The sequence below is a fragment of the Halichoerus grypus genome, chromosome 2 (assembly GCF_964656455.1).
Source record: "Halichoerus grypus chromosome 2, mHalGry1.hap1.1, whole genome shotgun sequence".
Taxonomy (NCBI): Eukaryota; Metazoa; Chordata; class Mammalia; order Carnivora; family Phocidae; genus Halichoerus; species Halichoerus grypus.
In genome coordinates, this window is record NC_135713.1 from 99,268,726 (window position 1) to 99,282,597 (window position 13,872).

Here is a 13,872-nt window from a genome sequence, read left to right on the forward strand (position 1 = left end):
CGTCCCCCCCCTCCTGGCGCTGTGCGCCGCCTCCCCCTCCGCCCTCTCCTAGAGCGCGCGGCGGAGAGGAGCGGGGAGTGAGAGAGGGCGGGGAGGCGGCGCCGCTTTTATACGGAGACTAGGCTGGGAGCCGGGAGGAGGAGGAAGAGGAGGAGGAAAGGACCACCCGGCACATCCTCACGCGGTGGCTGCCTCCGCTCTTCCAGCCGTTGGCCCAGAGCTGATGTCATCTGCAGCAAATCATCTCGCCCGCGGCCCGGAAGCTGGAGGGAAGAGGTGTGCGGACAATGGTCAGGGCAGGGCCGGGAGTCAAGGGCCTGGGGGACCCTAAGGGCCCCCGCTGCAGCCGCGAAGGGGGAAAACACTACCCACCTACACCCCCCCCACACCCACTGCCGGCTGCATACACTCACCCGGCTTGTGCAGGAGCATGGGATGGGTTTCCATTTTTACAGTGGGGATATTTACCTTGTACGAGGTGCACAAGTCAGGCCTCTGCCTCGTGTCCCGCCTGTGATGAAACTAGATTCTCAGGTGCTGTGATAGATAGCACAGCGGGTGTAGTGCTGGCGGTACCCCGCCCAGGAAGATGGAACCTGTCTTTTCTTTGACCTTGTGGACTTAAGAAGACATATTTACCAGTATTTTCCACCTTCACTTAATACATCAAAAATGCAAAACCTAACCCTAATATTGTTCAGGCATTGGACCCTACTCTGCAAGTCCCAATGTTTAAAAAAAAAAAAAAAAATACTGGCTTTGTGGTGCTCATGGGAAATGAGAGGAATACAGATGCATTTTTCTAGATACAGATTTCTTTTCTTAATAATATGCTGAACAGATAGTATCAGGCATAACAAAGAATAAAGAGAAGATACTGTCTCTCTCCCAGCAGGATTACAGTGACTATAATGTACTTTTCAGTTCCCTAGGGGACACACAAGCAAAATTATTTCATGTGACAGTGATATCTTTAAAAATATATGTGGCATTGGGAATTTTTATTGCCTTTGTGTTTAGAACACATAAAAATGTTTAAAGGCAGCCCATCTACAACCATTTCTCACAGATCTTTTGAATATAGCTTCTGTCCCAGGAAGGGGTTGTGATGGTGAAGAACGAACAAAATGTACAGACATGGTACTATTATAAAAGACTGCAGGATTAGAAGCTTAAAAAAGAGGACTGGATGGAAATTAGACTAGTCAATATAGTTTTAATACTAGAATGCATGCTAGTAAAAAAAAAAAAAAATCACCTGGATAGGCTAAGATTTCCAAATTAGCCCATTGTCTTACCTATTAACTACCATGATTTATTGGTGATACACACTTTGCTCTTAGCTCTTTCCTGAAACCCTGGCATGGGAGACACAGTGGGCAGCCAAAAGCCATGATTCCTTCCTCCATTGCCAGTCTGATCAATGGGGAATAAGATACCATCTGGCCCACAGCAGTTGAGGTCTGGGACAAGCTCACTGGTGAGCCACATTCACCAGTGAACAGTGACAAAGAATTCCCAAGTGAGATGGTAACAGATCCCTTCTTGGTCAAGAGAAGACCTTCAATTTCTGTCAGAGAGGTAAGTCAGCGGCAACACCCATAACTGGGGGAGGAGGTTTGGTAAGGAGCATTGTTTTCCAGAGGGCAGCCGTTGGGACCCACTGTCATGTATGGAACCACCATTACTTTTATTTATGTAATCATTTTCTTTAGCTCTGTTTCTTTTATTTAGATTTATTTTCAATGAAATTCTTTACTGCTGTACAAATGGAAACACTAATATCACTTATAAATAGAAGGTATCCCTAAGATAAACATAATGAAAAAAAGATAATGTAATTAAACTCCTGCTCTACACTGTTATTTGCTCAAGACTCTGACCCTCAGGGTAAGCTCTCTAGATAAAAACAGAGATTAGCAAGTGTTAGAGAGGGGTTAAGACACACTACCTCCTAACTGAGTTGTTCTCATGTCAGAAGGTTGGATGAAAATAACACAGGAGCTTTCTTACTGTGTGAGTCAGTGCAATTAAATGCCATGACCAGAAAGCACCTAAGTCATCACCCAGACTTTGAAAAACAAAGACATAATGACAGAAAACAGACTAGAGATGCTGACTGCTGCTGTACAGCTTTGTAACTCTGGGCAAGGGACTTACTCTTCTTGATCTTCAGTCTCTTTGTTAGTATACTGGAGAGAATAATATCTTTATAAAAGTGTGAGTAACTCTGTAAGAAAGGTGTAAACGGTAGACAGTGTAAGTACCTAATACAGTGATTGGAATAATAAGCACTCAAGGTGTGGTTAATGAATACACCTGTTTTGTCCCAGTTTGCTGGACAATGGAGTAAAAACATTCTTACAAAATGTGCAGATGACATCAAGTTGGGCATGACTACCAAGATCTCTGAAACAAGAATAGAATATTAAGTGACACTACGAACTAGAAAAGTAGTCCCCACCCATCCCCATCTCAAAAAAAAAAAAAAAAAATTATGCTAAGGAGGTAGAAGCGGAAAACTAACAGAAGAGAGCCTGTGTTGCCTGCAGCCACCTGATGTCACCTGGATGTCCCAAAGAGACCTGAGACTCAACATGCTCCAAACCAAAATCACCTTTGCGCCCCAAACTTGATCCTCTCACTTCTCCTAGTTCAGCGACCAGTATCACCATCTATCTTATGATGCCAGCCAGAAACCTCAAAAGCATCTTAGACTCCTCCCTGACCTCTAGCCCCATGGACAACTGAGCATGAAGTCTGGTCAGTTTTATCTAAGTATCTCTTCAATCTTGGATTACTTAGTTGGATTACTATCAGCACCGTAATCCAACCTTCTATCATCATGAGACGTAGGAGTGTGCAGGTTAGAAATTGGTTTCTGATGTCATTCATACGTAATACTCTCAGAATAACAATAAAAATGTTAAAATCACTTCAAGATTTTTTTTCAATTCTCTTTGTTATTAGATAGATCCCAAAGGGCTGCAGTTTTAAAGTCACTTCAATTAATTCATTTTTATGATTATGCCACTAACTCAATACATAATTCGGTTCATCTGTTTCATTTTGTTTTTGGTTTTTAGGATTGATTTTTTATACTTAATTTTGATTTATATCTATGTAAAATATTTGGTCCCAAAATCAAATCTACAAAACAACTTGTATTCAGACAACTTTAGCCTCTCTTTCTCCTCCCCCTTCCCTCTCTAACTCTTTTGCCCAGGTTTAGCCTTCTATTTTATTTTTTTAACTTTTTTAAAAATTTTATTTTGTTAATCACCATACATTACATTATTAGTTTTTGATGTAGTGTTCCATGATTCATTGTTTGCGTATAACACCCAGCACTCCGTGCAAAACGTGCCCTCCTTAATACCCATCACCAGGCTAACCCATCCTCCCACCCCTCTCCCCTCTAGAACCCTCAGTTTGTTTCTCAGAGTCCACAGTCTCTCATGGTTCGTCTCCCCCTCCGATTTCCCCCCTTCATTTTTCCCTTCCTACTATTTTTTTTTTAACATATAATGTATTATTTGTTTCAGAGGTACAGGTCTGTGATTCATCAGTCTTACACAATTTGCAGCGTTCACCATAGCACATACCCTCCCCAATGTCTATCACCCAGCCACCCCATCCCTCCCATCCCCCACCACTCCAGCAACCCTCAGTTTGTTTCCTGAGATTAAGAATTCCTCATATCAGTGAGATCATATGATACCTGTCTTTCTCTGACTGACTTATTTTGCTTAGCATAATACCCTCTAGTTCCATCCACGTCGTTGCAAATTAGCCTTCTATTTAAAAAATGCAGTAGATACATGTATATATATAGAGAGAGAGAGAGATAGGATATATATATATACACATATATATATAGATAGGATATATATGTGTATATGGATAGGATACATATATATGTGTATATATATATATATATGTATATCCTTCCTACCTCTTTTAAATAAACAGCATATATACACACAATTTTTCCATTCCATTTTGCTTTTTTCACTTAACAATATAATCTGGAGATAACTCCATAACAGCATAGATTAATATTTCTCATTCCCTTTATAGCTGCATGGTAATCCATTGTCTTTATTACTATAATGTATTTAACCGGTCCATTATTGATTGGCATTATTGAGTCATTTCCAGTTTAATTTATATTACAAACAATAGTTACATTGTTTTGTCCTGTGCAACAGCAATGGTCACCTGACTGGCATCAGTATATCCAATAGGCCCCTCATCCAATCCATGCTTCACACTACTTGGAGGGTGATCTTTTCTGATCTGGTCATGTTACCCACCCATACCTGAAATTCTTAAATGGCTCCATATTGTTTTTAGGATAAAGATCAAACTCCTTGGCATGGCCTACAAGGTCCCACAAAGTCGCCCCCGTTCATCTCCTCAGCTGGATCTAGCCACCCCCTCATCCTTACTTTCCAGTTTCAGCCACACTGATGTCACATCAGAGCATGCTTCTTCCAAATGCAGGACCTTTTCCCCTCCTCTTTCGCCTGCCGAAAGCACTTACTAGTTAACTTCACCTAGTTAATGTCTACTTGCCCTGCAGATAGCATCTCCGCTCCTTAGAGAAGCCTTCCCTGACCTCCCTTACTAGGTCAGTGAACCTTTTTATATGCACTTATATGCACTCACCTCCATGCTCCACTTCTTATTTGTAGCACTTGTCATCAATGTAATTTCACATTTTTGTATGTAATTTTAAAAATTCCTCTGTCTTCACCACTGGACTCTGCTCTGTGGAGGCCAGAGCCATGTTTATCCCCCCACTTTCACACATAACCACCAACTCACCTGAGGATTACCAGTGCCCAGCACAGAGCATGTGCTCAATCAAAGGGTAACAACAACTATATGAATGGCTTCTATAAGCCATGTTACTATACTAGGTGCTCTAAGTATATTGCTTCAATGAATTCTCACAAACCTAAGAAATTGATATTGTTTTTCATCATTTTAATGGCCTTAAGATTTCTGCTTTTCTGATCTTGGTAGTCTGTATTTTCTGTCTTTTTTTCTTGTTCATTCTTGTTCGTTCTTACATAAAAGGGGTTTATCAATTTTTATTATCTTTACTACATTTGATGTTACTGATCATTTTCTACTGTATGTATGTGCGTATTTTTTCATTGATTCTGTTCTTAGCTATACTATTTCACTCCTTCTGATATCTTTGGGTTTTATTTTACTTCCTATTTTAGCTTCTTGGGAAGCTCAATTGATTTTCAGTTTTTCTTCTTTTCTCATATATGTAATAAAGATGATACATTCCTAAGTGCTGCCTTACCTGCACCCTACACATTTTGATATGTTGTATTTTCATTTTATTCCCTTCATATTTTCTAATTTCATTGTGATTTCTTTTTTTGCCATGAGTTATTATTCTTGCCAGTGGACAGATGAAAAACTGACATGCAGAGAAGTTAGATGATTTCTCCAAATCACAGAAAACCTATAAAAACTCAGGTATGTCAGACTTCAAAGTCCATGACATTCCCTATATAACACTCTTCCTCCACGCTATAGGAATTAAAGCAAATTAAAGGAAACCAAGCACAGCAAATTATTGGTTAGGAAGAGGAATAAGAGAGAAGGACCTAAAAGTCAGAGTAAATTTCACATCAAATGAACCTCTGATATTGTGTTACTGTTTAAAATTAAAATGATTCTAGCATGTAATTTAAGGCAATGTGTCATTTAAGGGTTAAGAAATAGTCTTTATTTTTTTTATTTTTTATTGTTATGTTAATCACCATACATTACATCATTAGTTTTTGATGTAGTGTTCCATGATTCATTGTTTGTGCATAACACCCAGGGCTCCATGCAGAACGTGCCTCCTTAACACCCATCACCAGGCTAACCCATCCTCCCACCCCCCTCCCCTCTAGAACCCTCAGTTTGTTTTTCAGAGTCCATCGTCTCTCATGGTTCGTCTCGCTCTCCGATTTCCACCCCCCGCCCCGCATTCTTCCCCTCTTGCTATCTTCTTCTTCTTTTTTTTCTTACTCAGTATTGGTTAGTCCTTTCTTTCCAAATTTTAAGTTAGCTAAGTGGTGGTAGGTGCAGCCATACTCCCTGCACATAAAATAAATGGGTCTCACTTTCAATAATTGCTATTTAGGTTAGTTATAAGAGGAAATGTCTGAAAATTCAGTGGGGTCCTTCATAGCCGGGAAAATGTCTCATATTTATTTCTATTTAATCATCCTTGATTCCGAAAGTGCCTCTTCTTTTCTTTTGGTGGAACAGTGGAAAAAATATCACACTGGGAGGCCAATTAACTGAGATCAAATCCCTTCTCCAAGTGTGAACTGGGTCCTTCCCACCACTACCTTTCAACAACAAACAAACAACAAAATCTTATAAAGGTATAGAGCATAAAATCAAAGCCCCTCCTACCCCACTACTAATTCTACTCCCCTCCCTAGACGTAATGACAGTTATTAAGCTAAACTCATATATATATATATATATACCTTTTCGTATTTATGTATGTGTATGCATACAAACAGTTACATATATTCTGTGTATATGCACAGACACATACCTATCCCCTACACGCATATATATCCATACATATAGCTTTCCCCCTATAAACAGAATAATTTATTTTATTTTATTTTATTTTACTGGGTTAAAACAATGTTTATTATCTCAGTTTCTCTAGATCAGGAGTCCAGGTGCAGCCTAGCTGAGCTCCCTGCTTCAGGGTCGCTCAGAGGGCTGCCAAGTGTTCGCTGGGGCTGTGACTGTGACCATCTGAAGGCCTGAGCGGAGAAGGATCTGCTTCCGCACTCAGGCATGTGGTTGTTGGCAGGATTCAGTTCCTCCCTGGCTGTAGGCTGCCCTCACTTTCTTACCACATGGCCTCATTATAGGGCCATAACCAGAAGAGTATTTTACATACTGTACTTCAGTGACATTCCTTTTGGAGCTCTTTTCATGCAAATATGAAGAAATCTACTTTATTTTTTAAATTACTGCACTCTAACGACAGAATGAATTTATCTTGGTTCATGCATACTTTCCCCTATTGGTGGTCCTTAAGAGATCTTGGCTTTTTCCTATTGTAAATAATGTTACAATGACAATGCTTTTAAGTGCTTCTATGTGCATATATATGTATCTCTGAGCACAGAAGCCTAAAAGTCCAATAGATGGGTTGAAGGTGATACATATTTTTAGCATTCAATGACTCCTGCCAAATTACCTTACAAAGAGAATTTAACAATTTATACCCCCCACCACATCCTTGACTGTTTCCCCATTATAGTATAAATCTCTTTATTTTTTACTCAACAAAAGGAGAAAAATATTCATTTAAAATTGAACATTTTTTATTTGCTCGTCTCTTTTTCTAACAAACTGCACTTGTCCTTAAAATAGGCCCTTTTTTTCTACTGGACTGTTGGTTTTGTCTTTGTCGGTTTATAGGAGCTATTTATATAATCTGGACGCCTTTGTCATCAATATATGATGCTCAGTCTGTTAGATTTTCTTATAAGTCCATTTATGATGTCTTTGACCATAAAAAATATTAAATGTCTTATAAAATTAAATCAATCTTCTTCCTTTATGAATTTTTGGGGATTGTCTTCCTTAGGAAGGATCCCTCACCCAAAACCTTAAAACTATTCTCTTAATAATTTTACACTTTTTTTCAATCAAGAGAGTATTTAATCCAGGAGATCAATAAAAGTTCATAAAGGAAGAAATATTTGAAATTGTCCTGGAAGAATAAATATTTTTCAATAGGCAGAGATGGAGAAAGGATAGCATGAGCAAAAACATCCAGTAGAACTATACTGAGCTTATTCTTGAAAACAACCAGTAGCTGACTCCTCCCTTCTTTTATACTAAATGCAGCTCACAGAACACACTGTTCTGTGCCTTGCTTTTGTCACTTAACATATCTTCGAAATATTTCCATAATTGTCATAAAGAGCATCCCCATTCCTTTTGAGAAAGGCACAGAATCCCATTGTATGTGAATATCATAATTTATCACTCTACTCTTTATCATTCATCTATTGATGATTACTTCCAATCTTTTGATAATAGAAACAGTGCTGCAGTAAATACGTTTCTATAGATGTCATTTTCTATGAACTCCTAGCAGAATTGCTGAGTCATAGGATATGCATGTCCATAATTGTGATAGAGGTTGAAAATTTGCCTGCTGTTGGTGTGGTACCAATAGGTACTTCTACCAGTAACAAGAATGGGCTGCTGATTCCTCATAATATAAGTGTTTTCCAACTTTTTTAATTTTGCCAAATTTTAGGAAAAGAAGTACATCTCTGTGTAATTTTAGTTGCATTTCTGTTATTATAAGTGATATGGACCATTTTTTCTTATGTGTAAGGGCCATCTGCGTTTCCTTTTCTATGAGCTGTCTGCTTATATCGTTTGCCCATTTTTCTATTGGGATGGTTAATGTTTTGTTATTGATTTATATGTAGCCTTCATACATTAGAGAATTTAGTCTTGTTATGTAATATGACTTACAAATCCTTTTACAGTTTGGCAATTGTTTGTTAACTTTATGTATTATAGATTTTGCTGTGGGGAATATTTTTTTATGTAGTTAAATTTAACTACTGTTTCATTTGCAGCTTATGAGTCCTATTTGTATTTAGAAAGGGCTTTGCTGGCGCCTGGGTGGCTCAGTTGGTTAAGCGTCTGCCTTCGGCTCAGGTCATGATCCTGGAGTCCCAGGATCGAGTCCCACATCAGGCTCCCTGCTCAGCAAGGAGTCTGCTTCTCCTTCTGACCCTCTTCCCTCTCATGCTCTCTATCTCTCATTCTCTCTCTCAAATAAATAAATAAAATCTTTAAAAAAAAAAAAGAAAGAAAGAAAGGGCTTTGCCATTCTGAGATTATATAAGAAAAATTCTCCCAGGGTTTTCTCTAGTATTTGTAAGACTTCATCTTTAATATTTTGAATTTATCCAGATGAAGACTGTGAGATGTAAACCACTTATTTTTTTTTCCCAGCTTCATAGCACTTAGCTGATAGATTTTGCAGAATTTTGTAATGACTTGGTAACTTATCTTTCTCCCCAGTTGATTGTGAAATGTGTCAGGGCAGAAACTTTGATTTCATGTTTTTATTCCCTAAGCCACCCTGCTCTTTAATCCACTTCGACCCAGCTCCAAGCTTCACCTAGAGCCTGGCAATTAAATAGCTCATACTTCTGCATTTCTTGGCTAGCTGGGGAGGTAAGAGTCCACCTGGGTTAAGGTGAGGCCTTCCAAGGGAGTGGTTGAAAATGAGACTGGGACATTCTCAGCCAGTGCCTTTTCACCAAGCTCAAGCTCTTACCCAGTGCAGGTGCCAAGTGAGTCATTCCGACACATGTAGAGAATGGCATCCTGAGGGAAAGAGAATTATACTGGAAATAGCTGAGCTTGCTTACAGGTGGAGCTTCTCAGCCAGCACTGCAGACAAGCAGCCCCTGCCACGGCAAACAGCAAAGCAATTAGAAGCCTGGCTTGCGCACGGTGGAAAGCTGGGATGTAAAAGCAGTCTCCCTCTGCAGGCCACCAGCAGCCCCCAGAGACCATGTATTCGAAGCAGACGGTGATTGTGGAATCCAACCAGTTCACAGGCAGGGAAGCCATCACTTGCTAGCAATGGTGCTCTAGGGTAGGGGGTAAGGGATTCTGTCCCAGTACTCTGAGGGAAACATCTGGAGGGCACCAGGCCCAGGGAGAAGTGGCTCACAAGTCATCTGCTGCAAACTAGCAGCAACAGCTGAGTTCCTGCAATCTGCCGCACTGTTCTGAGTCCCAGGAGGGCAAAGAGTGGGCTCCTGGCTCAGGTTGGTCAGGAAAGTAATATATACACATACCAATATGGTGTAAGGCAGCAGAAAGGAATACCCTCGAGAAGGTCCAGGTTGCTCAAAGGAGTGTGAGGAAGAAGCAGGTGCATCCAGCTGGGATGCCCAAGGAAAATTCAGAAGGAGGAAGTGATACAGAAGCCTCCAGCAATCAGTAAATGTGCTTGGCACTGGGAGATGGGAGGATCTGAATGCCATTTTATGAGGCCATTAGGAAGAAAGAGGGTGGGGTGGGGCGGTGGGCAGAATAATAGCCCCCAGAGCTTTTCATGCCATAATCCTTGGAATTTGTGAATATGTTACTTTATCTGGCAAAAGAGACTTTGCAGATATGATTAATAAGGATTTTGAAATGGGGAGATTATCCTGGATTATCTAGGGTGGGCTCAATGTAACCCCAAAGGTCCTTATAAGAGGGATACAGGAGTGTCTGAGTTAGAGAAGGAGATGTGAAGATGTAAGAGAGATGTGATGAGGTGACGGACAGAGATGGAGATTTGAAGGTACACAGCTGGCTCTGAAAATGGAAGGAGGGGCTGTGAGGGGCCATGAGCCAAGGAATGTGGGCAGTCCCTGGAAGCCGGAAAAGGCAAGGAAATGGATTCTCCCCTGGGGCCTCCAGAAGGAACGAAACTCTGCTGACACCTAGATGTTAGGACTTGCAATCCCTAGAAATGTAAAATAATAACTTTGTGCTGTTTTAAAGCACTAAAGTTGTGGTGATTTGTTACAACAGCAGTAGGAAACCGACAGGGGGTGTTAGGCGCTTTGGGAGGTAGAATTCCTTGTGTAATTCCTTCTGGAAAACTCCCACGTAGCCTGGTGTCTTAGATGACTGTGCCCCAATCCCACCCCACATCATGGGAGGGGTTGTGAGGATGATCGAGAACAGGTGAAGGATTGGGACTGCCTGCGAAGCTGCCTGATTCAGCATTTCTCATCTCTGTGCTTCTCAAGAGCACGGTCAGGGTACGTGGTCCTCCTTCTCTAAATAGGTTGAAGCTGGATAAGAACATTTGAAATCCACTGGGATTTAAATTAGCAATAAAGAAAATTATGGGCAACTTCTCTCAAATCCTATGGTCAGCAAGTATCTGATTTCCCATTAAACGGCATTTCAAGTTCTGCCATTTCTGAAAGAAGCTTGGTTTTGTTTAGAATTCCACAGTTGTTTATGGATTAGCTACTTCAGAGATGGATTCTTTCTGTTTGTGAGAGACAACTTTTTGAAAGGGATAGGAAAAAATGGCAAACATATACAGATAATGAGATTAAAAGAAAAAAAAATCCAAGCTGTGATATCAGCACACAAAGAGATGGTCATTTATTCAGTCACTCATACATTCATTTAGTCCACACATCTTTAATATTATTTACCATGTACCAGATACTGTAGTAGTTCCTGAAGCTACAATGTTGAGAAAAACAAGTTTGGTCCCTTCCCTACCCTCATAGAGCTACTTTCCAGACAGGAGAAGGGCAGATATGAAAAATCAGGGAAAGTGGAGAAATGGCATTTTATTTATTTTTTTAAAGATTTTATTTATTTATTTATTTATTTATTTATTTATTTATTTATTTAAGAGAGAGTGAGAGAGAGAGCACGAGAGTGGGGTGAGGGGCAGCGGGAGAAGCAGACTCCCCGCTGAGCAGGGAGTCCGATGTGGGACCTGATCCCGGGACTCCGGGATCATGACCTGAGCCGAAGGCAGACGCTTAACCAACTGAGCCACCCAGGTGCCTGAGAAATGGCATTTTAAACATTCTTTAGAAGGTTCGCCGGACAGAACGCCATGGAAAGAATTGTGAAGTGGCACAGATTCCACGTGGAATGAAGCAGCATCTTGAATGCCCTTGCACTACCATTCCTCCGTCCACAGCCGGGAGTGAGAAGCTGGCTATTCTAGAGGACATGGCATAAGAAGGTCCAACTGACAGTAAAGAGTGTGGGATGATGACCAGACTCAGAACAGTCCCCATGCACCCAGGCATTGGTACTGCCTTCAAGTTTGTAGCAAGCTTTAGAAACATTGTCTCTCTGAATCCCCATGCTTCCATTTCCCAGAATACACAACCAGCGCAGGAAGGTTATTACAACTATCACTAGCAGATAGTATTACAACCTTGAGGAAACACGACCAAATCGTCATTTCTCAACCCTTTAAACCGCATGCCCTCCTGTGGTAAATAGTAAAATTGACTGCCTATTAAGCATTTGAAACGTCAAAATATATTAATCAATAGGATTAAAAGCAAACCAAACCAAAGCGAAGGGTAATCGTAAAAGAACGTTTTGATAGGATCTGGAAGAGCATTTACTTTGGTCATGACAGCAGCGTGAAGTAGTGGGACACAGTGTGGAAGCGTGGAAGAGGGTGCTACTCAGGGTGCTCATTTTCACATGAAGACCACTGTGCTAGTCTTTGAGCCGGTCATGATTTCCCCCCGGGGATTCTGATCCACCACTCCCCTCACTGCCACCAGGAAGATGAGCCCAGAAAGTGATTATTGACAGCGAGGACGTTAGACCCATATATGTGTGTCCGACTTCTCATCCAACAAATAATTACTAAATATTTAATCAACATATTTGATGGGAAGATGTCACAGTACCTAAATATAAATGATCTCTCAAAACTTCCTTTATATCCTATTAAAGTGTGGTGTAGAGGTTAATCAAGTGAGTCTATATTCAGGTTACCTGACATCAAAGCCCAGTCCCACTGTTCTTTAGCTATGCGTATGTTGGACAAGCGACCTCACTTCATTGCGTCTCGATTGCCTCGTTTGGAAACTGTGGATATCTGTCATTTCTATGTGTTAGAGTTTAGTCATCCATTCATTTACTCCTACACCATTCACTATATACACACTGGTGTCAGACAGTTGCTAGGGATATAGCATATTTACATGTCTAATTTATTTTAAAATCTTCTGGGAGATATAGGTGGTATCCATAGTTACAAAATCGATCTTAGTTTTAGATTAGTTTTACTGCTTTGACCTATTTTCCTGCTTTTTTTGTTGTTTGTGATAGTGCCTTAAAATATAATATACTGTGAGAAATGTCAAACTATAATCCACCCATGGTTGTATTATTTTGTCCTTCAGCATTCTCAGGAGCCACAAAACATACAAATAAACAAATAATATGCAACATATAATGCAAATGACATACTGATAAAACAATGTGTATGCAGCAAACATAAGTTAATAGATATGATCCCTGCCAAAAATATTCTCTGGAGTACCCTACAAACATTTCTAAACTAAACAGGGCCACTTGGATAAAGTTTGTGAAGTGTAGCAATACGACCTCGCCACTGCATTCTCCTGACAGCAGATCCTAATTCTATAACACTTAACAGTAGCCTGCCATTCAATGATTTCAGTGACATGATTGTGGGTGGGTTTCTATTCCAAGATACCAATTGTACTAGGCCTAACTTCTAAGCCATAAATATTTGTTTCTGCTTCTTCTTAACCCCTTCCAGAAAGAGAAAAATCACTCTCAGGAGCTCTGTTCCAGCTCATGAATACCCATGGAATAAACTGGGACTTTGAGGAGGGACATACCTCTTAGAGTTGCTGATGACCTGGCTGGCCTTCAGGACACATGCCTACCTTGGCATCTGGCAACACCAAGCTCTTGGGGCATTTGATTTAAAGGTTTTCTTTAGTGCTATGGGAAGACACTATTAAAACATAAAAGAAATAGAAAAACAGGAAACCGTGGCTATATGGCAAACATGACAAAGAGGCCATCAAGACGTGGAGAAGTTCACATTACAATGTATGTCACTTAGAGAGAACAATCACTGTTGGATACAACCCAAGTTCATGAGATAACTATCACTGATCTGGATGGAAATTGAGTATTTATGAAGGATATCAGGCTTTAAACTTCAACTTGTATTGTTTCAAATTCAAATCAGACTTTAAACATCTCATTAGAATTCTTTTAAACAAGAAAAAGGTCTTTTGGCTT

At 40.2% G+C, this 13,872-nt stretch overlaps 1 long non-coding RNA gene across 2 annotated transcripts; it reads left to right on the top strand.

Moving 5' to 3' along the window:
* The first annotated feature begins 142 nt into the window (after positions 1–142).
* On the top strand, positions 143–2,935 carry LOC118522811 (uncharacterized). 2 transcript variants are annotated; one of them, XR_013445751.1, is made up of 3 exons: positions 143–276; positions 1,344–1,581; positions 2,553–2,935. It is a non-coding gene; the product is annotated as an uncharacterized LOC118522811 (long non-coding RNA). The 2 variants fall into 2 exon arrangements; XR_004910797.2 differs by having other exon boundaries at positions 143–1,581.
* Positions 2,936–13,872: the final 10,937 nt, after the last annotated feature.